The sequence below is a fragment of the Lycium barbarum genome, chromosome 1 (assembly GCF_019175385.1).
Source record: "Lycium barbarum isolate Lr01 chromosome 1, ASM1917538v2, whole genome shotgun sequence".
Lineage (NCBI taxonomy): Eukaryota > Viridiplantae > Streptophyta > Magnoliopsida > Solanales > Solanaceae > Lycium > Lycium barbarum.
In genome coordinates, this window is record NC_083337.1 from 111,808,125 (window position 1) to 111,826,469 (window position 18,345).

Below are 18,345 nucleotides of genomic sequence, written 5' to 3' on the forward strand. Positions count from 1 at the left end.
TGGCCTTTAATTTTTGCTCTTCTTCTTTTGTTTTTTCTCCTTCTCTTATTTCTTGAATCTTCTAAAGATAATGATCCCCTCTTATTTAATTTATCACATGGAAAATTAATAAGTCCCATGGGCTTGGGCCATGTATGGCCGGCCACCCCTATACTCTTGGGCCTCTTTTTCTCTTATTATTTTTTTGAGCCCAATTGGTTATGAATCTTGTTTCGTAATTCCCGAAACTAATTTTCAAAATTCCATTTTTTTCCCCTAGCCTTCCTCAATATTTCCACATTAATATTTCATGAGCAACACACATATATTAATTAAAATCAACATATGACCTTATTTCTTACAAGTCAAGATTATTTCGAATTTTTCCGAATATGCGAAAATACGGGGTATAACATGTATTTAAAGGGGAAATGCTGCCGCAATTTCGGCAGATTATAAGTGAGTTTACTTGAAAGATTAAGATAAGTTTGTGACAATATGTCTGATGATTATGTAAATCTCCTTGAATTTGGACTAACGAGCTTGGACGAATAAACGTAGCCAATAGAACGTGGAGCAGGTATGTAAGGCTTACCCTTTCTTTCTTTTGACATGATCTTTATGAAACGAACAAATGACGCATATGTATGATTTCAAAGAAATTTCTATTCTTAGAGCTACTAGGATGGCTAATATCCTTGATTTCCATAAGCTGTTTCATATGATTTGGATGCGTATCTATGATGTCCGAAGATCTGTTTGATATGCTTCCGGATTGGCATTCGAAAGATAAGTGGTATGACTAATGTCTTGATCTTTAAATGGTAGCACGTCTGATCATTCCGTTAAGTCTTTGATACATTTTGATATGTACATATGATTCCAAAAGCTCTATTTGATCTGATCCATAACGATATCCGAAAGGTACTTGACATGATTATGGCTTTGATTTTCCAAAAATGACTTCTGAAACGCTTGTAGAACGTTCTGTACTTCAAACGCTCATAACTTTCTTATACTAAGTCGGATTGACCCGAAACTTGTTTCTGAGCCTTCAGGGGTCGATAAGTATACTTATCCATCGAGTCTTGATTTACGTGCATATAGTTTCTCACTACTCTGCTCGTGCATACTACTATTATGTCGTTCGCCGAGTCCCAGGCCGGTATATATCGTGCACATGGTTCGCCGAGTCCCTTTCTTGAGGGCCGGGTGCCATATATGTATTCCGGAGTATGATGTGTTCCGGTGTTATGATGTGTTCATGGTTCGTCGAACCATATATGTGTATATGTATATTTTGATCTTATGATGTGATACTATGATGTGTGACGGAGATTACGGAGCAAATCTTCTGGAGTATGATGTGTGTGGCGGCAAAGGCAGGGTGGCGCCACGTTCCCCGGGTCCCGTAAGGGGACGGATACCGTTCCTGGCATGCATGATTCGTGTTTCCAGTAGGTTATTTTTATTATTTTGCATATCTTGCTTATTGTCTATACTAACCTTCTTTACGTGCCACAGCAACATAATATGTGTATATGGATCGGGCTGCACGTTACGCAGAAAATACATTTGTGGATCGGGCCCAACGTTCCTCGGCACTAATATGATATATATATATATATATATGGATCGGGCCGTACGTTCCTCGACACTATTATGTTACATATGAATCAGTTATATGTGTATGTATATGATGACATACAATGTGGCACGCACGGTCTGTGTTTGGAAAATACGCATTTTGGAACTCTGGATGATCTACTTATTTTCTGTACTTCTTCTGACACATGACATCTGTATACACGATTTGCATTCTGAAAAATAAGTATTTTGGTATTCTGAAAATGTACTTACGTTGTACTGCTTGTTTCGATTATGGTTCTATTTTATGTATTCCATGCTTTACATACTCAGTACATATTCCGTACTGACCCCCTTTTCTTCGGGGGCTGCGTTTCATGCCACGCAGGTACACCCAGATAAGTAAATGACATTGCTAGAAGATGCTTCAGCTGGAGTGGAAACTCCATTTGCTCCTGGAGTGTTGCCGAGTCAGAGCATATGCGCTATGATGTTTTGTTTGAAGTTAGTGACTTTGCAGACAGAGTCGTGGGTATAGGATGTCAGTTTTGTAAGCGGCTCCATCAGCCGATATGTTATTTCATGCTATGTTACATATTCCGTGTGATTACAGATTGACTTGTTTCCGAAGTTTGCAAAAACATTTATTATGTTTGTCATTTTCACTGACTAACAGAATCAAGCGATAAAAGAAAGATTTTGAAAGCCTACTATGTATTTCACTTTTATTTGATTTCAGAGTCCGAAGAGATTATGTATGTAATAAGAGTCTGTGGGTTCGCTCGGCTCCGGATATGGGGTTGCGTGCCCATCACACCCTAGGGAGATTAGGGTGTGACAATTCCATTCACCCAGGTTCCACGAAAATATATCATGATCTTAAGGAGATTTATTGGTAGAACGACTTGAAAAAGAACATAGCAGATTTTGTAGCTAAGTGTCAGAATTGTCAGCAAGTGAAAGCTGAACACCAGAGGCTTGGTGGCTTGGCTCAGAATATTGATATTCTCATTTGGAAGTGGGAGATGATAAACATGGATTCCATAATAGGTGTACCTCGCTCAGCTAGGAGGCATGACTCAATTTGGGTGATGGTGGACAGACTTACAAAGTCAGCGAACTTTTGCCAGTTAAGACAGCAGATTCAATGGAGGACTATGCCAAGTTGTATATTCATGAAATTGTCAAACATCATGGGACTCCAATGTCTATTATTTCAGATCGTGGTGCCCAATTCACAGTAAATTTTTGAGATCCTTTCTGAAATGATTGGGTACAAAAGTTAATCTCAGTACAACTTTTCACCCTCAGACAGATGGCCAGGTAGAGTGCACCATTCAGACCCTTGAGGATATGTTGAGGGCCTGTGTCCTTGATTTAAAAAGTAATTGCGATCATCCCTTGCCTCTTATTTAGTTTGCTTACTATAACAGTTACCATCTTAGTATTGGGATGGTGCCGTTTGAAACTCTTTATGGGTGAAGGTGTAGATCACCCATTGGGTGGTTTGAGGTTAGTGAAGCAGAGTTGATAGGACCAAACGTGGTCTATCAGGCTATGGAGAAAGTCAAGTTAATTAAGGAGCGTTTGAAAATGCCACAGAGTCACCCGTAGTCTTACACAAATGTGAGATCATGGACTTAGACTTTCAAGTTAATGACTAGGTGTTTCTTAAAGTTTCGCCTATGGAGGGAGTTAAGAGGTTTAGTAAGAAGGGGAAGCTTAGTCCTCGCTATAATGGGCTATAAAGAATCTTGTAAAGGGTTTATCAAAAGTCCTATGAGCTTGAGTTGCCACAAGACTTGATTGATGTGTATCTAGTGTTTCATGTGTCCATGTTGAGAAAGTGTGTGGGAGACCCGTTGTTGGTTGTCCCGACAGATAGCATAACGGTCAATGATAGTTTTACTTATGAAAAAGTTCCAGTAGAGATCCTTGATCGTCAGGTTCGCAAGTTAAGAATGAAAGAAGTTGCCTCAGTGAAGGTCCTTTGGAGGAGTCAGAAAGCCGAAAAGGCTATGTGGGAAGCCGAAGAAGACATGAAGTCCAGATATCCTCATCGCTTTGAAGAATCAGCAGAAAATGTTAAAGGTAATTTATCTTCCCATATAGATTTCACTCTATAGTTCCATGTTTCCAGTATTCAGTCAGCTTAGTAGTCACTCAGTCAGTCTTATTCAGCCACAATAATGTTGAAGGTAAACTTTCATTGACCGTCATGCTATCAGTAGGGACAACCAACGACGGGTCTCCCACACACTTTGGTAACATGGACACATGAAACACTAGATGCACAACAATCAAGTCTTGTGGAAACTCAAGCTCATAAGCTACTTGACCAACCCTTCGCAGGATTCTGTATGATCCAATATAGCGAGGACTAAGCTTCCCCTTCTTACCAAACCTCATAAATCCTTTAATAGGCGAAACTTTAAGAAACACCCAATCATTTACTTGAAAATCTAAGTCCATTCGTCTCACATCTGTGTAAGACTTCTGCCGACTCTGAGCCACTTTCAAACTCTCCTGAATTAACTTGACTTTCTATATAGCCTGATAGACCAAGACTATTCCTAACAACTCCACTTAACCAACCTCGAACCGCCTAATGGGTGATCTACACCTTCGCCCATAAAGAGCTTAAAACGACGCCATCCCAATACTAGCATGATAACTGTTATTGTAAGGAAACTCAATAAGTGGCAAGTGATTAGCCCAATTACCTTTGAAATCAAGGACACATGCCCTCAACATAAACACAAGGGTCTGAATGGTATGCTCTGCCTAGCCATCTGTTTGAGGGTGAAAAGTTGTATTGAGATTAACTTTTGTACCCAATCCTTTCTCAAAGGATCTCCAAAAAATTTCTATGAACTGGGCACCACGATCTGAAATAATGAACACTGGAGTTCCATGAAGTCTGACAATTTCATGAATGTACAACTTGGCATAGACCTCCGCTAAATCTGTTACACAATCATTAGATTCGTCGTCATACACTTGCCTTAGTTTCTCAAATAAATTCACTTATAATCTGCCGAAATTTCGGCAGCATTTCCCCCTGTAAATACAACAACCCCGAGAATTCAACTCGGCCAAATCATCAACAACAAATCCGAGAATTCAACTCGGCCAAATTATCAACAACAATACCAATGGTCATTCTAACAATATCAACAACCAATTCAAAACGCATTCTAACGTTTGCAACATTCTTTCTACAACCTTAATCCTACACAACACACACGGCCACAATACTATATATACACGGCCACAACTTAACATCCATATTTTCATAAATTTCATCCATTTCTACATACTACAACATACAAAATCGTCCATAACATATAAAAGAAGATTGAATCTTACCTTTTTCCACTTGTCTTCTTACTTGGCTAGGGTTATGAACTTGCAAGAATGAATGATTTTCTTGCTCCAACAATTATCCCACGTTAAAGAGGACCTTCAAATTAGTAGGAATACTAGAAGAAATAATTTTTTTGATCAAGATTTTTGGTCTCCAATTTTTGGACCCCTTGGCCGAATGGGGTGGTCTTTGTTTTTCTCTCCAAGTTTCTTGATTGTTCTTGAATTGTAGATGATAAAAATGATCCAATACTACTTATTTTAAGGCTCCATATAGGCCTTGGCCGGCCACCTTGGCCTTTTTTTTTACTTAAGCCCAATTTTTTTTTTGTTTTGTAATTCATGAAAATTTATTTTCCAAATTCCAAATTTTCCCTTAGCCTTCCTCCATATTTCTATGAGTCATCTTGCAAATTTCCTTTTTTACCCTTAGCCTCTCTTAATATCTCCACTTCAAAAAATTTCATAACAACTTGTGTGCTAAGCAAGATTAAAACATAGCCTTGCTCTTAACTTCCCGCAATTATCTTGAATTATCCGAATGTACAAAATACGGGATATAACAAGAGGAGTGCTTCGCTATCCAGCTAAAGAAGTAGCCTAAGGATGCGATCTGTCTTCCTGGCAATCTGAACCTGTGAGCATAAACGCAGCCCCCCGTACAATAGGGGAGTACGTACAGATACTGTACTGAGTATGTAAGGCATGAGAGTATCATACACATAGGAGTCATGAAGACAATCTGAAAGTCATAAACTAAATTGACTGAGTGAGTACATCTGTATGTCTTACTGTCTGAACATATCTATATGAATGCATCTATATGTCTGACTATCTGAACATATCCGTATGAATGCATCTGCTAAGTGAAAATTCCTCTGACGGCGTAAGATATGCATAGGTCATAGTGCCAAGGAACGTACGAACCGATACATATGCCATCATCAAACAGGCCCTTTCGGGCATAATAGCATAATGGCCCCTTCGGGCATCATAATCATCAACACTGTTGTTACACCCCTGAAAATTTTGCGTTACCGAGACTGTCGGCGGCTTAGTATGAGCTCAAGGGAGAGCAAAGTTATACAAGGATTAGGGATGAAGATTATATTATCTGAGTATAAGAATATATATGTGACATTTGGAGATAGTATGGAATAAATCAGTTAACAAGTTACTTGATGATAGCCCTCGTAACCATAAGTTAAGGTGGGGCCCACATGTCGGGATTTTATAAAGGACATATGAAGAGATATATAGGTAGTACATGGAAAGTTGAGCAAGTCGTAAGAAGGACCCATAAGCCAAAAATGGGCAGAAGCCCTCTAAAAGGACGATTTAAGGAAACGTTTTGGGATGATCCGACTTGGAGGGGCCAAAACGATATTATACGTTTGGAATTTGGAAAACCACAAAGAACGAAAGTTGTACATAATTGAATTAGCTTTCCAACCATAGGTCGTGGGCCCTCACACGATGTCGGGATCAAAGGTTATGGCCATTTTAAGAGCAAGACCCTAAGCTGCCAAAATGGGCCAAAATGGCTCCGCGTGCCCCACATGAGGAGGTCGGTGAAACCGACCTAACAGGGGTATAAATACCCCCATCAACCTCATGTTTTCAGCATAATAACATTCTCAAAGGTCCTATAAAATTCTCCACACCTCCCCCAAACATTATAGTCCGATAAACAAAGAATTTAACAAAATTACGCCAAACTAGTCCGTGAAAGGTGATTATTCTTGCTTCTACTTACGCTTGGTGTTGGAAAAAGGTTAATGTGGCTGAGTTTCTTCAAATATAAGGTATGTTATTCATCCCATCTCTTGTGTTGAGTTTATTTGAAGGTCTAGCAAGCTTTAAAAATGAAATAGTTATGGAGGAAGGGTCATAAAGTGTTGTGTTGTAGTTGTTGTGTTTATGGGCTGTTCTGAACATGTTGTGGCCGTGTGGATGGACTGATTTATGAGTATAAAAATGGTATCTAACATTGTTGGTGTGTTGATGAGATTATACTCCTTGATTAGGATGGAAAGAAGTGTATATTGTTGTTGTATATGGAGAAAAACATCGTGTGGGATGTTTATGGAATATATTGGTATGAATAATGGTGTTGTTGATGTTGGTATTATTGTTGTTGTTGATTGGTTGCTGAATTGTAATTTTGGGCTAGGCATATAAACAGAGGAAATGTTGCCGAAATTTTGGCAGATTATAAATGAATTTATTCGAAGGACTAAGATAAGCGTATAACGATGAGTCTAATGATTGTGTAAATCCTCTTGAATGTAGACTAGCGAGCTTGGACAAATAAGCATAGCTAATAGGAGGTGGAACAAGTATGTTAAGGCTCATCCCTTTCCTTCAAAGGCATGATTCCGATGTTATGGCTTCATAAATGTTTCCATATCTTCCTTGTTCTCAAAAGTTGGATGTTTATGACTCCAAGGCATAATTCCTTTCCTAAAAATTCATAGTTGTTTTCCAAAATGCCGTATTTTTCCAAAACTAGAGGTTTATGATTTTGAAAGCTCTTATGACAACAAGGATGGGCATGTTTTTATCATGATGCAAAATGATGCCAAAAATGAGAATATCTTTCTACAGTAATTATTATGAGAAAGATTCCATGTTTAAAGGTTCCAAGTTTATGATTTCAATGACGATATACGAATGTTGAGATATTTTTTTGATTTCCCAATTTTATTCATGGATGACGACTATTTCTTAAAGGTTTCAAAGTATATGAAGTGACGCATTATGAGATTTACGATCTTATTCTATGTTCTCTTAATGCTATTCTTCGTTGCTAGTCTCACCTTATAATAATTGTTCCTTCAAGGTGAGACAAAGCCATGATGATTATTCCATAATATAATCGGAGGTTATCGACCTTACGTCACTCCGATAGAGACATAACTTTCCTTGGGCTCTCCTGCATGCTGCTTACATGATATATGTATATGATACATGAACAAGATATATGCACACGATACATGTATCTGTATATGACATAATATCATCCCGGACGCGGGACATATGTGGCTAAATGGATCGGAGTCGACGCCCCGGCAATATGATATGTTCCATTTTCTATATATATGAAAAGGAAATGTTTTCAAAGAAAGAATTACTATGGATATATGTATATATGTATATACGTGGATCGGGCTGCACGTTCCGCAGCACTAAGCATGCATGGCACCGCCAAAAAGGCGTTCATATGTACAGGTTACTCTTTTATCTTACGATATGCTCTATGTTTCCATTCTGTTATTATTCATACTTTACATCCCTTACTATGTTATTATTCATGCCTTACATACTCAGTACATTGCTCGTACTGACGTCCCTTCTTGTGGACGTTGCGTTTCATGCCACGCAGGTGTATACAGATGAGTAGAGGACATTGCTAGGAGATGTACCAGCTGGATTGGCGAGCTCCATTTCCTTCCGGAGTGTTGCCGAGTCAGAGTATTCATGATTATGGTATCTTGATTTATGTTAGAGACTTTGCAGACAGAGTCATGTGTATAGCATGTCAGTCTTGTAAGCGGCTCTGCAAGCCGTCGTACCATTATGCATTATGTTACAAATTCCATATGATTACAGATTTTACTTGATTGGAGAACGACGAAAAGAATGGTTTTGACAATTTTTTATTATGCATTTCATTTCGTAACTCAAGAGTCCAGTGAGGTTATGAACATAACGAGAGCTAAAAGGGGTTCGCTCAGCCCTGAGTATGGGGTCGGGTGCCCATCATGCCCTATCATGATTAGGGTGTGACAAATTGGTATCAGAGCAGTTCGTCATAGGGGTTGTCTGCAAAGTCGTGTCCGGTAGAGTCCTATTTATGGGTGTGAAGCCGACCACACTTATAAACAGGAGGCTGCATGGCATCTAGGGATCATTGACCTTCTTTCTATCTTAGATCGTGCGATAGAGCCAAGTCATAGGAAATGAGATTCCTTATACTAACCTTTGATTTCAGCAGACGCCGAGTATCGACGGGAGAAGGTGAGTGATGATATGAGAAGTCACAGAGGTAAGTTCTGATATTTTTGTCCTTTTACCTGAATTTGGGAGCCCTGAGTGGCTGGAATATGTCGTATATATATATGACCTGTGAGGCATTGCTGGTAATTGCTGCATGTAGGTTTTGGATAGTAAGAATTGTAAAGAGACTCTGCCATAATTTTTCAAAATCAGGTCATTTATTTAGGTACACCTAACAGGAAGAAGCGTGGAAACGAAATATCGTAAATAGACAATAAGTGGGATGCGTTGTTTTAGAGGAGTTATGGACTTGGCATGACATGAAAAATAATTGCGAGAAAGGCGATTAGCAGTCCGAAGGATTAAAATGGGTTACATTTGAGGTTTAGTAGGAGCAAGGCCTATTGGGGGATTTAGGGAAAGTCGACAAATGAGTTCTGTTGTAGATTATTATATAAGAATGGTGAGTGGAAATCCAAACAGGCTGATAACCGAGTATTTATAAGTAATGGCAACGATGGTGTGTTCCCTACCATCAGGAATCTGGAAATCCAGGATGAAAGGTAGCCATACACACAGGTGAAAGGTGAATATTGGGGATTTAAAAGGCTAAAATAGTAATTGTTAAGGAGAAAGACGTGTTACGAGAATGTCTCAGAATCTGTAAGACTTCAACTTGCTCCAGATCATGTAATGAAGGTCATACGGAGAGGTGGATGTGGTTATATCGACATTAATGCACTGGATTTCATCGAAGTTTCAAAATTAAGCGTGCTAAGGTGAGAGAAATATTAGGATGGGTGACCCCCCTGGGAAGTGTACTAAAAGTCCTATAGATTTAGACATAAGAGGCAAAGGAGAAGCTAGAGTAGCCTAAGGGAAATTAGAGTATACGGAATGGTTGGAAACCTTAGGAGGTCGCGTAGGACGAGGCAGACTAGACCGGTGAAGAGAAAGAAAGTGCATCCCAGCTCTGGAACTAGGATGAGGTTGAATAGCATTTGGAAATATTTTGTAAGCGAGATGGTAGTAAATATATATATATAGGTATGCATATGGTATCCTATTTATGACTGTATCGATGGGTATGTGTATCCCGGCAACCAACGTTGTAGTGTATGGAAGGCATCAATCGAACAAGGTAACGGAGTTCAAGGGACAAAACAAAAGATATGGTACAAGTTACAAGGTAAGTTGATGCTGCTTCCACTACCGGTTAAGATTGGAAAGTCCTAATACAACGATATTTGGAAAAGAAGGAAAGTGAGTAGATGGAAGGTAAAGAGATCAAAATGTTGGAAAAAGGTGAAAGGTAAGAAACAGGAGTGAGTGAAGCCCCCGAGAGAAACTACAGGCAAGGCACGAGACTATTTGGGTAAAAATTCGAAGGTAGGCATGTGAAAGGGATAGAGTGTGGTAATATGAAACAAGAGAGGAACGTGTGGGGTTCGAGAACCGATTTCAATAAGTGGGGCTAAGAGAATGGTGACCACGACAAAGAAAGTGAAGTAAGAGAAAGAATGAATAAGCCCTGCGACGATGCTAGGAGATTTTCGGCCCTTGAAAGGTATATAGAGGGATAAATATGTAGCCATATTGATGTGGTTGCCTCGGACATGGAGGAGCTTTCCTGAAAGGATGACTTAAGAATAGAACAGATCTGTGCGTTTAAAGGAATATTTCATGAACTTCAGAGCCGATACTACAAATGACAAGAGAAGAAAGATGCTCGAGGAGGAAGAAACCCAAGGAGGGTTAAGGATGAAAGTAGGAAAGGTATACTAATGGGTTGGCCAAAGGAAGATGAGAGCATTTAGGAGTAAAGTAACCATGGGAATAAGAAGGATACTTTAACGAATTGGCGGTAGGAAACCGAATACTCATCGAGGAAAGAACGAGCATGACGAGTCGACACAATGAATTAGAAAATTAATGACATGGAATAAGAATTCACGTGAAGACCTAGAGATTCGATCATAGAGGAAATGGAATAAAATGCAAGGAACGTGTATGGAAGACCACTCGGCCGAAGCATCATAAAGATAGATAAAGGTTCGATGAACGCATGTAGAGAGAGTGTAAACTGTAAGAATTCTATGCTAAGATCAAAAGTAGCAGGACGCTCGAAAAACATGGATGCACAGCTGCAACGCAAACGCGTAGTTAAGAAGAATTACGAGTAAGTGAGCTAAATGGGTGAAAGGACTAATAGTGGATGGAAAGATATGGGAATATTGACAAGAATGACGATATAGGCGCAAATGAAAGAAAAACTTATGGTAAGAAGTTTTCGATGTGTTATGCGTAGAGTTGGAAGAAAGACGAGGAGTAAGGTATAATCGAAGACTTCATAAAAGAACATAGTGAATCTCGACGTCCCCATGAACTTGTGAGTCCAGGACACCACTAGTCATAAAAGACAGGGGTATGGAAAGACGAAAAAGAAGGCATCGGAATTGGATACCCTTATAAGTATTCTAGTTAAATATGAGAGTGTAAGTAGCAAGAACATAGACAAGTCAGACCATACGATGACAGAACTCCGGCCTTAAGAAGATAGTGAAGTGCGGTAGATAATTATCGAAGATGAGGATACTCGAAGACTATTAGCGTATAAGGATCTCCACAATAAGGGGGATAGCCCGAGATGGTACGGAAGAGATAAATGCAAAGAGTGTGTCGTATATGAGCAAGGTAATTTCCCACTAGTAAGGAAACAAGGAACGAGAAAAAGAGAGATACTTACAGGCCGATGAATAGTTATGGCACGATAAGCAAGACTACAATAATGGAGACAACACGAGAGCGAGGTGCTAGTTAATTCCGACCATGTACATGCAAACAAAGAAGTGAAAGAAGCTGACTGAAGGCAATGAAGGAGTTAAGGGAAGATGAGAAGATATTGAACCAAGTTATAGTCTACGCAAACGACAATCAGACCCTTAGGGAAGAATAACGGTTATAAGGAATCAAAGATGGTGTTGTGGGTTAGCAATACTACAACATTCGAGGATGAATGTTTCAAAGGGGGGAAGGATGTTACACCCCGGAAAATTTTGTGTTACCGAGACTGTCGGCGGCTTAGTATGAGCTCAAGGGAGAGAAAAGTTATACAAGGATTAGGGATGGAGATTATATTATCTGAGTATAAGAATATATATGTGACATTTGGAGATCGTATGGAGTAAATCAGTTAACAAGTTACTTGATGATAGCCCTCGTAACCATAAGTTAAGGTGGGGCATACATGTCGGGATTTTATAAAGGACATATAAAGAGATATATAGGTATTACATGAAAAGTTTAGCAAGTCGTAAGAAGGACCCATAAGCCAAAAATGGGCATAAGCCCTCTAAAAGGACGATTTAAGGAAACGTTTTCGGATGATCCAACTTCAGGGGCCAAAACGATATTATACGTTTGGAATTTGGAAAAACACAAAGAATGAAAGTTGTAGATAATTGAATTATCTTTCCAACCATAGGTCGTGGGCCCTCACACGATGTCGGGATCAAAAGTTATGGCAATTTTAGGAGCAAGACCCTAAGCTGCCAAAATGGGCCAAAATGGCTCCGCGGGCCCCACATGAGGAGGTCGGTGAAACCGACCTAACAGGGGTATAAATACCCCATCAACCTCATTTTTTCAGCATAATAACATTCTAAAAGGTCCTAGAAAATTCTCCACACCTCCCCCAAACATTATAGTCTGATAAACCAAGAATTTAACAAAATTACGCCAAACTTGTCCGTGAAAGGTGATTATTCTTGCTTCTACTTACGCTTGGTGTTGGAAAAAGGTTGATGTGGCTGAGTTTCTTCAAATATAAGGTATTTTATTCATCCCATCTCTTGTGTTGAGTTTATTTGAAGGTCTAGCAAGCTTTAAAAATGAAAATAGTTATGGAGGAAGGGTCATAAAGTGTTGTGTTGTAGTTGTTGTGCTTATGGGTTGTTCTGAACATGTTGTGGCCGTGTGGATGGACTGATTTATGAGTATAAAAATGGTATCTAACATTGTTTGTGTGTTGATGAGATTATACTCCTTGATTGGGATGGAAAGAAGTGTATATTGTTGTTGTATATGGAGAAAAACATCGTGTGGGATGTTTATGGAATATATTGGTTTGAATAATGGTGTTGTTGATGTTGGTATTATTGTTGTTGTTGATTGGTTGCTGAATTGTAATTTTGGGCTAGGCATATAAACAGGGGAAATGCTGCCGAAATTTCGGCAGATTATAAATGAATTTATTCGAAGGACTAAGATAAGCGTATAACGATGAGTCTAATGATTGTGTAAATCCTCTTGAATGTAGACTAGCGAGCTTGGACAAATAAGCTGTCACACCCCGACCTTACTAGGGTGTGATGGGCACCCGACCCCGTATTCGGAGCCGAGCGAACCCGCTGACTCTTAATACATACACAATCCTTTGGACTTTTTAAATCAAATAAAGGTGAAATGCATAGTAAAATTTTCAGAAATATTCCTTTTCGTTACTTTCAAATCAAACAAAATCTGTGATCATATGAAACTTAGATCATAACATGAATGACGCATCGGCTGATAAAGCCGCTTACTGAACTGACAACCACTACCCACAACTCTGTCTGCAAAGTCTGTAACTTCGAACAAGACATCATAGCATAGTACGCTGACTCGGCTACACTCCATGGCCAAATGGAGCTCGCCAACTTCGCTGGAACATCTTCTATAATAGCTTCAACTCATTTGGGTGTACCTGCGCGGCATGAAACGCAGCCCCCGAAGAAAAGGGGTCAGTACGAGCAATGTACTGAGTATGTAAGGCATGAATAATACCATAAGATCATAGTAAAAGAGGTAAAGTACAACATAGAGTAAGGAAATAATCTGTACCTCTGTTTGCCTCTTACGGCGGATATCTTACAAGATAACTTTACTTTTTTGAAACAACATGTAGGTATTTACAAATAAACTGCCCGACCATATAGGTACGGTGTGACGCTGCCTGAGCATTCATGAGATAAAAGAGTAATCTGTACATCTGAGTGCCCCTTAGGGCGGATGCCATGCATGCTAGCTTTCTTTTAAAAAAAACATATAAATATCTGTAAGTAAACTGCCCGACCATATAGGTACGGTGTAATGCTGCCCGTCCAAGTAGGAACGGTGTGTAAACTGCCCGTCCATATAGGATCGGTGTGTAAGCCCGCATCCGGGGTATAAACTGCCCACTATACTGGTGTGTCTGCCCGGCCGCCCATTGGACGACACGGTGTTATACTGCCCGGCTATGTAGGCACGGTGTTATAAAAAAAATACATACATGATTATAAAGCATGCATGAGAGCCCAAGTGAAACCTACATATCTATCGGAGTGACGTAAGGTCGGTAACCTCCGATTACATTATGGAATAACCATGGTCGTTTGTCTCACCTTGAAGGAAGAGTTATTATAAGATGAGACGGGCAATGAATAACAACATACGTAAACCGACACCTGAAGGCTCAGAAATAAGTTTCAGGTCAATCCGACTTCTTATAAGAATGTTATGAGCGTTTAAAGTACAGAACCTTTTACGAACGTTTCAAAAGCTATTTTTGGAAAATCAAAGTAATAGTTATATCAAATATCTTTAAACATGAAATCATTCTTATCATTGTCATCCTAGAAATATTCTCATTCTCGACATCATCAATGTCATTGTAAAACATATTCATCGTTATCGTCATATAAACTTACAATACTCCAAACCTTTCTTTTGGGAAAATACGGACTCTTTGGAAAACATTGACGGGTTATCGGGGAAATAATCATACCTCGGGATCATAACATCTAAACTTAGAGATCAAGGAAGATATGGAAACAAATGTAAGATCTTTACGTCGGAATCATGCCTTGAAAGAAAGGGACGAGCCTTAACATACCTGTTCCGCGTCCTATTGGCTACGCTTAATTGTCCAAGCTCGCTACCGCTATTCTACATTCAAGAAGATTGACACAATCATTAGATTCATTAGCATACATACTTGTATTAATCTCTCAAATAAATTCACTTATGATCTGCCGAAATTTCGGCAGCATCTCCCCTATAAATATACCATCCCCGAGAATCTAACTCGGCCCAAATCATCAATCAACAATCCGAGAATTCAACTCGGCCAAACTATCAACAACATCAATACCAACAATCGTGCCAACAACATCAACAACCCATTCAAGACGCATTCTAACATTAACAACCTTTTGTCATATAATTCAACGATCATTCATTTATATTCAATTCAATTCATATAACATTCAAAACGACTCAATCGACACACTACTTCACCCAACACCTTCCAAATTCAACAAGAACAATAACAACTTAATTCCTTCTTTCAAATTTAATCACCAAAACTCAACTTACAATCTTCCAAACAAATGTCTCACTTCCAAGTTCACGCGTTATATTTATAATCTACACATTATCAATATCATCCTTACAATTATAAGAAACCACACCAAAGTCACACTAACTTCTTCAATAACTCTACAATGATTCCAAATTCACTTCAAGTCATCAAACCTTCATTCTCACCATAGAATCCACAACTACAACAATCAAAATACTAAATAAAATTAATTCATCATTTCTACACAAACAACTACTCCATTCGGCATATACATACTTCATGAATTTCATTCATTTCCACCATACATATACATACTTCATGAATCATACATATACATACTTCATGAATTTAATTCATTTGTACATGCTACAACATACATAAATCATCTATAGCACATGAAAGAAGGTTGATTCTTACCTTTTCTCCTTAACTCCTCACTTAGCTATGATTTGTAACTTGCAAGAATATGTGTTCTTCTTGCTCCAACAACCACTCCATGTTAATGAGGACCTTCCAATTGCTTGGAATACTAGAAGAAATAATTTTTTCTTGATCAATTTCCATGACTCCATTTTTTTGGACCTTGGCCGAATGCCTACTATATTCCCTCTAGAAATTTCTTAAGTGGTGAATGATAAGTTAGTCGTATTTTGTCACCACTTTAAATATATATATATATATATATATTTAGCCCCTCCAAATTCAAAATGAACACATGTCCCCTTCTCCAATTTTCTTGAAACTTCTTAAAAATGAACAAAGATGATCCTTTATCTTCTCATGCAAGCTTTGGCCCATATGTCTTTATAATTTACAATTAGCCCCCATTAAATAATACAAATGGGGACATATATTTATGCCACACGGCCAACATGAGTTTTTCAAGACTTTTGTGAAATTCCCATTTTACCCCTAGCCTTCCACCATATTACCATGAACCCTCTTTATGAATTTCCCTTTTTGCCCTTAGCCTTTTTTTTCAATATTTCCATACTAATAATATTCATAAATAATATTCATAACAACTTGTACATTAAAATAATTGTGGAAAATGGTCTTGCCCTCAACTTCTCGCAATTATCTCGAATTATCCGAACGTACGAAGTACGGGCTATAACATAAGCATAGCTAATAGGAGGTGGAACAGGTATGTTAAGGCTCGTCCCTTTCCTTCAAAGGCATGATTCCGATGTTATGGCTTCATAAATGTTTCCATATGTTCCTTGTTCTCAAAAGTTGGATGTTTATGACTCCAAGGCATAATTCATTTCCTAACAATTCATAGTTGTTTTCCAAAATGCTGTATTTTCCCCAAACTAGAGGTTTATGATTTTGAAAGCTCTTATGACAACAAGGATGGACATGTTTTTATCATGATGCAACATGATGCCAAAAATGAGAATATCTTTCTACGGTAATTATTATGAGAACGATTCCATGTTTAAAGGTTCCAAGTTTACGATTTCAATGACGATATATGAATGCTGAGCTATTTTCTTAATTTCCCAATTTTATTCATGGATGACGACTATTTCTTAAAGGTTTCAAAGTATATGAAGTGACGCCTTATGATATTTACGATCTTATTCTATGTTCTCTTAATGCTATTATTCGTTGCTAGTCTCACCTTATAATAATTGTTCCTTCAAGGTGCGACAAAGCCATGATGATTATTCCATAATATAATCGGAGGTTACCGACCTTACGTCACTCCGATAGAGACATAACTTTCTTTGGGCTCTCCTGCATGCTGCTTACATTATATATGTATATGATACATGAACAAGATATATGCACACGATACATGTATCTGTATATGACATGATATCATCCCGGACGCGGGATACCCGGACGCGGGACATATGTGGCTAAATGGATCGGAGCCGACGCCTCGACAATATGATATGTTCCATTTTCTATATATATGAAAAGGAAATGTTTTCAAAGAAAGTATTACTATGGATATATGTATATATGTAAATACGTGGATCGGGCTGCACGTTCCGCAGCACTAAGCATGCATGGCACCGCCAAAAAGGTGTTCATATGTACAGGTTACTCTTTTATCTTACGATATGCTCTATGTTTCCATTCTGTTATTATTCATACTTTACATCCCTTACTATGTTATTATTCATGCCTTACATACTCAGTACATTGTTCATACTGACGTCCCTTCTTGTGGACGCTGCGTTTCATGCCACGCATGTGTATACAGATGAGTAGAGGACATTGCTAGGAGATGTACCAGTTGGATTGGTGAGCTCCATTTCCTTCTGGAGTGTTGCCGAGTTAGAGTATTCATGATTATGGTATCTTGATTTATGTTAGAGACTTTGCAGATAGAGTCACGTGTATAGCATGTCAATCTTGTAAGCGGCTCTGCAAGCCGTCGTACCATTATGCATTATGTTACAAATTCCATATGATTACAGATTTTACTTGATTGAAGAACGACGAAAAGAATGGTTTTGACAAGTTTTTATTATGCATTTCATTTCGTAACTCAAGAGTCCAGTGAGGTTATGAACATAACGAGAGCTAAAAAGGGTTCGCTCGGCCCTGAGTATGGGGTCGGGTGCCCATCATGCCCTATCAAGATTAGGGTGTGACAACTGTGCACCAGCTGATCAGGTGGTAATGCGTATATAACGCCTCGCCCTTTTCCCGTATAAAACGCCTTCTAGTCACGGGTCAATATGCACATATGTAAATGCATGCAATGCATAAATGTGGACTAACATTATCATAATACAAACTCAAGACCCATGAACAGAAGGAACAATCATAACAAAAGGGTATAGGATCATCAAGAACGGGTATACTCCTAATACTTCTAAGAGTAAATTAATATGGAGACTCGAGTATTCATTGTCCGCTGATATCATAGGACCATGCTATAAAGAAAGAAAGGGAAAGCCTTAACATACCTTTTTGGTCGCCTTAGCTTTAACTATTCAAAGCTTGGCCTCCCAGGCTCGCAAATCTATATTCAAGAAAATTTATACTATTGTTAGACTCATCTTCAAAGG